This window comes from Saccopteryx bilineata, chromosome 6 (genome assembly GCF_036850765.1).
Source record: "Saccopteryx bilineata isolate mSacBil1 chromosome 6, mSacBil1_pri_phased_curated, whole genome shotgun sequence".
Taxonomy (NCBI): Eukaryota; Metazoa; Chordata; class Mammalia; order Chiroptera; family Emballonuridae; genus Saccopteryx; species Saccopteryx bilineata.
Window position 1 is genome coordinate 17,300,409 of NC_089495.1, and position 7,305 is coordinate 17,307,713.

The following is a 7,305-nucleotide window of genomic DNA, read 5'->3' on the forward strand; positions in this document are numbered from 1 at the left end:
GGAAAACAACTCAGTGTTTTATTAAAATTGATAAGTATAAGGAAGAACTATGAATTTTTCCTATTTTTTCTATATGAGCTAAAGGAGAGGTCATGATTGGGAGAGAGGCTTGGCAAAATTCTATTTATTCCCTGACCAAGGTAGTTAGTGGTTTAAAGAATGTGTATTTTTAATATTTATTGTGTTATAAATTTGTTTCATGCAGCTTCCTGTGTCTGTTATAGTTTACAATTGAAAATATGGTATAAGAATTATATCTGGTCTTTGATCCTGGGTCCCTGCACAAAGTTCTTAAAACCTGTGGAATTTCTAGAGTGATGAGTATTTTTTGTCATTCATAAGAAGCTCCTTGAGAGCACATCAGAGTTTATGTGAAAAAAGTGACAAAATGGGACCCCTAGATTGACTCAGGAGAGGGCTGGTCATCAGAAGGTCCAAGTGATCAGAGGTTTGATAGGGGAACTCAAGAGTTACAATTTTAGCTTGAGTAGTGGTGGCTCTGGTTATGGTCAGTGGGCTTAATGGTTAATGCAAGTAAAAGCTTTGTTTCCGGAACTGGGATACCCAAGGGGCCTGCCTGACTTAACAAGATGTGCAAGCAAAGCCTTTGTGCTCCAAGGACAGATCTCCCAACATCCACTGGACTTTGACTATGGTCTGATCAACTCCCCCTTGAAATTCTAAAAGCCTTACCTACTCGTTTCTTTCCCTTAACTATAAAGGTTGGCCAGGGATAAGGGGCTGAGACAGCTCTGGGAACATAACCCCCATCTCCTCAGATTGTCCACCTTCTGCCTAAAGCGCCCATAAAGATTCCATCCCTGTCTCTGCTTGTTTGGCTGAAATAGTGACAGACAGCACGAAGGTCGATATTTCCAGTTTTAGTTTGAAACATCAGCCTCTCTATTACTTTGATGGACCCTGAGATGGAAGTCATGGGAAACTCCAATTTATAACCAGTTGTCAGAAGTACATAACATCTGGATTTGGATTTGGCATCTGGAGTGGGGCAGTCTGGTGAGACTGAGCCCCTAACCTATGCCACCTGATACTCTTTAAGAACTGAGTTTAGGCCCTGGCCGGTTGGCTCAGTGGTAGAGCGTCGGCCTGGTGTGCGGAAGTCCCGGGTTCGATTCCCGGCCAGGGCACACAGGAGAAGCACCCATCTGCTTCTCCACCCCTCCCCCTCTCCTTCCTCTCTGTCTCTCTCTTCCTCTCCTGCAGCCAAGGCTCCATTGGAGCAAAGATGGCCCGGCCGCTGAGGATGGCTCCATGGCCTCTGCCTCAGGCGCTAGACTGGCTCTGGTCACAACAGAGCAATGCCCCGGATGGGCAGAGCATCGCCCCCTGGTGGGCATGCCGGGTGGATCCCGGTCGGGCGCATGTGGGAGTCTGTCTGACTGCCTCCCCGTTTCCAGCTTCAGAAAAAATACAAAAAAAAGAACTGAGTTTAATTTATAAGACCCCTAGTCAGTGTTAGGTAAGAACTGAATTGCTTGTGTTGGAAAAAAGACACATTAGACAAGGTTTAAAAACTCACCTGTTGAGCAAATATTTAACTGAGTAAATTTAAAGACCTAATTAGTTTATTAAATAATTCACGAATCAGGCAACATCCCATCTAATAACTATAAAGGTGCTCTGGTGCTCTCCCTCTCTCCCTTCCCCTCCCATTCCTCTTTCCCTTCTAACCTCCCCCAACCCCTAACCCCACTCCCCTCTCCGGGTTCCCCCACAATAAAACTGCTCTGTGGACTTCTACAGGCAGGAATAGGGGTGAGACAAGAAAGTTAAGAGTGGGTTATTTCAGCAAGGTCATCTTCTCTTGGAGGGAGGCAAGGGTCTTACCAGGCAGAGGAGGACCTCACTAGGGCTGACCAGGAAATTCCAGACTGATAGGTACTTCATTCCTGGGACAGGCTGCAACTACAATTGGGTTACTCATTAAGTTGTGGTGGGAGCTCACGCAAGTGACCTTTGGTCTCTTTTTAATATAATACACCCATATGTTTCTGGATGCAAGGTTTGAACTAGTTAAATTCCTATTTGAAGGGTGGCTTCCAGGTGCATTCATTTTAGTGGAAACCTGTAGAAGGGTGCCAAACTGTTAAAATGGGCAATGCTAGGTATTTACACTCAGGGGATGTTCATTTTTGCCTTTGAACTTTTCAGCAATGGAAAATTCTTCTGTAGTAAAGACCATGAAAAGAAATGGGATTGTTTGTTGGCATCAGAAGGTACCTGGTGGGGTACGGAAAGAAAATATGAGAACTTCTATCTAGCTATCTATGAATTTTTAAATCTTACCTTCTTATTTTTAATGTATATTTTATTGGTTATATAATATCAGTACTCTAGTACAATATCTAACTTATAAATAAAGAAATATTGTGCATACATACTCAATTTATTTTATAGATACAAGTGTAAGTGAAATGGTTTAGAGATGACTGGTCTACCCACTTGACTAGTTCAGGGGTGAGCTGAAAGGCTGAAATAAGGAGGGACAGCAGGTGTTGGGAGACTGAAGAATATGATGTTTTAGGGAAGACATTTTTCTGTAGCCTCAAGTTCATAGGCCAATGGGAAGGAAAATGAGTGATACACAAATCCAAGCCATAGCTCATACACAAATAATAAATACATAAAGTTAATATCATATTTTATCTCACAACAATCCCAGGAGATCTAAAGAACTAGTTTTCTAAGAGAGAAAAGAAGATCCAGATAGGTTGAATGAATGAAAACATATCTAGGAGTTGTAAGGTATTTTCTGCCGAGGAAGAAAGAAGGATATAGCCACCAAGTGTGGACAAGCAAAACCTTTTTTTAGAGGTCCACAAGACAGGGGCCAGGGAAGTCACGCAGCTGCTCCCACCCAGGGGTAATTTATAGCGTTGGTAGGGTGGTGGTGGGTGGTGAAATTTTACTGGCTGACAGACAGTTGTTCTTTTTCAGAATGCTCCTGGGCTGTTTCTTTAGGTGGACATGGGTGTGGCCGTTTCTTTTGGCGGGCATGGGTGTGGGTGGTTCCTCATGTGATCCTCCCCCATTGCCGACCTCACAGGAGTCAAAACTAAATCCTCTAACTTCAATTTGTGTCCTGTGTTTTGGAGCGATAATGGTATTTTTGGTATTTGTAGCACATGTATTTTCCTATTTAAAATATGATATACAAAGATATGCAGGTAATGCAAAATTGTTCTTCCTGGGTTAAATAACAAATGATTAGCTGTGGGGTTCTAGAGCAGATTATCAGAGTATAAATTACAGTAGTGGGGATTAAACATAATTATATAGGTATTCAAAAAGAGATCAGAAGAATACTTATCTAAAATAGATAAATATTTGGTGGTGTTAAATTACTGTCCTCAATTAGCATTCTGACTTCTCAGTGTTCTAGATACCCAAAGGTAAGATAGTCTTACTTTCTGGCAACTAATCTAATCAGGCACTGCCATGCAATGTTGGTACACAGCAATATGTTTAGGCAAACATAGTGTCCTACTCACTGCATAGAGAAAATAATGATGATAATATTTTCAGTGGCTCTTTCCTAAATTGCCAGCCTATGTTTAGAGACATGATTATATATTAAAGAATGATTATGCAACAGCATAAGGGCTAATTGCTGTTGTTCATTTAGTTCATAACTCTTCCTGCATTATTATGGTTTGTAAACATTTGTTACAGTTTAGGGGACCAGGTCCACTTGACCACACACCTTTTGTGATGGAGGAGGATATCAGTGTCAAATATGAGTCAGAAACTATGAATCAAGAAAAAAATTTCAAGAAGAAAGAGCCACAAGTCAATCAGACCTGGCCTAGACACTGGGAACCGGTAATGACACAGCAAAGTGACTCCATTTGACTCCATGGATTTGTCTTCTGCATTCCTTTCAGGTAATCCCTGGTCATTTAGCTGGCCCCAAGGGGATAGAAGCAAGTTGGAAAGCTGTCCCCAGTTCTCTAAGAGCTTACATTTGGCCAAGTGATCAAGGCTGGGGCATAAATTTAAAGCAAATTCAGAAAATCTAAGTAGACAGTGACCGTCTCAAAGGTATGAGACTTCAAAGTCACAGACTTGTTATTGCATTTGTCACAAACAATAAATACTTTGAAGTTAAAAATATATTCCCCTTTTAAGGGAAGACTCCATCTGATTGGAGCGAAGATTAACCTATTCCAAGTGTGACACAGTGATGACTCATCGTCAAGAGTGTATTATGCAGACCAGTAGTTTCTTTACTCATGACATTTTAAGCACTCAGAGTAAACATTTTCAAAGTGGTTGCATAACAAACTGGTGTTGCTATATTTTTCTTAATTTCTTCCTAATATGAAAAGGTCAAAAGCAGAATCACAGAACTACTTGCTTGTGTATGAGCTAAAGTAATTTTGGCATCATGCTACAAAGATGGTTCCTTCTACAGAGTCCGTAAATGGAAACGGACTGTTGAAGATGTTTTCCATGGTTTGGGAGGATGTGTTTCTCAGATACTCTCAGGTTATTTTGAGAAGAAGAAGCTCTAGCCTGACCAGGCAGTGGTGCAGTGTATAGAGCGTCAGACTTTGGATGCGGAGGACCCAGGTTCAAGATCCTGAGGTCGCCAGCTTGAGCACGGGCTCATCTGGTTTGAGCAAAGCTCACCAGCTTGAAGCCAAGGTCGCTGGCTCAAGCAAGGGGTTTCTCAGTCTGCTGTAGCCCCACAGTCAAGGTAACATATGAGAAAGCAATCAATGAACAACTAAGGTGTCACAACAAAAAACTAATGATTGATGCTTCCCATCTCTCTTCATTCCTGTCTGTCTATCCCTCTCTCTGACTCTCTCTCTGTCTAGGTAAAAAAAAAAAAAAAAAGAAAAAAGAAAAAAAAGAAGAAGCTCTATTTCCTTATTGCTACTGCTCTGAACTTGCAACAAGAAATTCTTATTTCTTGAGATACTTTATTTACAAATCTGCAGCCTTCTATATAAGAACATGTCTACTATGATAGTTGCCCTTCTGAAACATTGATAGGAGAGTCTGCTTGAGTCTCCCAAGTCCACTAAAAAGAAGAATGCATAATTAGGAACCCTAGAGTTATATTAAATAAATCAGGACCATTGAGTTCTTTCATGCTGTTTCTTGCTGTGCACTCATTGCTACAGCTAGTCATTTTGTGTATTTGACCATGTATGTCTCACCATCTTGGGATACAAGGATTAAAAGTCATGTGGATATTTATAATATATATTTTCTCTCAACAGAAATAGGAAAAAAGTCATCAATAGTGTCACAAACTTTCTGCATTCTAGGTCTCTGTCACTTCTAATAATTCTTCAGCACCTCTCAAATGGGTAATGACCAGAAAATTTGGGGAATGTTGTATAAAGCAGTTGTGCCTATTTCTGAGTCAAGGGATTTGTGAATATGTTAGAATTTTACCATAAGCAAACTTGACCTTCAAAAGCATATACAAAGGAACTACTCTTTATACGTACTTCTATTTATGGGCAACCTTTCGTCTCAATATGCTGTTATAAGGCTTGGCTGGGTAAATACCTACATCAAATTGAGTTTTATTATAATACTTTTGGTTTATACTCTAAGCCACTATGAAGAATAATCATATAAAGTTTCTTACAGTGCTATAATAATATATTGTTTTCTATTCCACAGTCTCTATCTGAAATATGAGTGAAAAAAAATTTCTCTTTGAATTCAGTGCTTGGAAAAATTTTGCTTTCCTTGAAGAACTACCCACCCCTTTTGAAAATGGCAGGTATGTAACTGCTGTGTTGTTTGACTACTAGAAAGCTCAGTGGTTTGTTACTTTTACCTGTATGTTTTTCTTGGATCCTGTTTTAATACTTCCAAATATTTAGTTTTTAAATTTACGGTGTCTGTTTTTTAGAGTTGTCCAAATTCCCCGTTCAGTGACGTGGTGGTATAAATAAATATAAATAACATAATAGAAAAGGAATCAAGTTTGAGAATAAAATAAAACGACTCCATGGAACTACTTCCTCACAACTGAAATCAATATTCCAAGTTTTCCCCTTTGGGAATTAAACCTGGAATTTATTTTTTTATTTATCCCTCCTCCTCTGCCTCCTCCTCCTCCTCCTTTTCTTCTTTTTCTTCTATTCTTTCTCCTTTTTCTTTTTTTCATTTCTGATTGAATGTGACTTTAGGAAAATTAGCTGGAAGCTTTACCCCAGAGAGACGTAACTGTAATAAAATTCTAAGGAATTTGCTGACTCACCACTTCCACCAGAATCACAGCATATTAGAGTTTTATGTACTAAAGTCTTTCTTTTCTTGATAAACTGGAGAAGAAATGTTTGAAAGCATTTTGGGGCATTTTGATTTTTTCTCCCTTTAATGCATGATAAATTTGATCATTTACTTTTATCTATAAGTAAAATTAGTAAGGAGAGAATCTTAGTCTTGTCTGATGGCAAAACTTTAAATGTTAAAAATGTTTTAAATGTTGGAATGGGTACTATTATCTACATGGGTCAAAAATTTAAAAGTACAAAATTATATTTAATAAAATGTTTCTCTTCAAACCTTGCCCTTCAGCTGTCCAGCTTTCTTCTAAAAATACAACCAATTTTATCAGTTTCTAGTATATCTTTTCAGAGACATTTTATGATTATACAAACATGGATATATGTATACATCAAGTATAAGGTCTACCGGAAAGTTCTATCCGTTTCTATCACAACAAGTTTCGACACGTAAGCACATGTTTATTTGGCGCATGTGTGCCTCTCTATTTTTATCACTTAATGTATACATACTGATGTAGCAAATTAACTAAAACAAAGTTGATTCGTGTTAGTCTTATGTGTGAAGCGATAGTGTACCCATGGCTACTGATAAAGTTCATTTACGCCACTGTAATTTTTACGAATTTCAACAAGGAAGAAATGCTACAGAAGCATGTCTGTCACATTCACCATATTCCCCGGACTTAGCACCCTCCGACTATCACTTGTTTTTGTCCTTACAAAATTTTTTGAAGGGCAAAAAATTCAAAAATGAAGAAGATATCAAACAAGCACTGGTTCAATTTTTTGCATCAAAAGATAAAACATTTTTCAAAAATGGGATATACAAATTGCCCTCACACTGGCAAGAAATCATTAATAATAATGGCAATTATATTATTTAATAAAGTTTATTGACAGTAAGAAAAATTTGTATTTTGTTTTATTCCAAAAATGGACAGAACTTTCCGGTAGACCTTATGTATATAATTTCCCCTTTTTAATAGAAAGTGTAGTATACTTGTTTTGCACTTCAAAAAGTTGC

The 7,305-nt window shown here is 38.5% G+C and overlaps 1 non-coding gene across 1 annotated transcript; it reads left to right on the plus strand.

Moving 5' to 3' along the window:
- The first annotated feature begins 1,072 nt into the window (after positions 1–1,072).
- Positions 1,073–1,148, plus strand: TRNAT-GGU (transfer RNA threonine (anticodon GGU)). The gene has a single exon. It is a non-coding gene; the product is annotated as a tRNA-Thr (tRNA).
- The last annotated feature ends 6,157 nt before the right edge of the window (positions 1,149–7,305 follow it).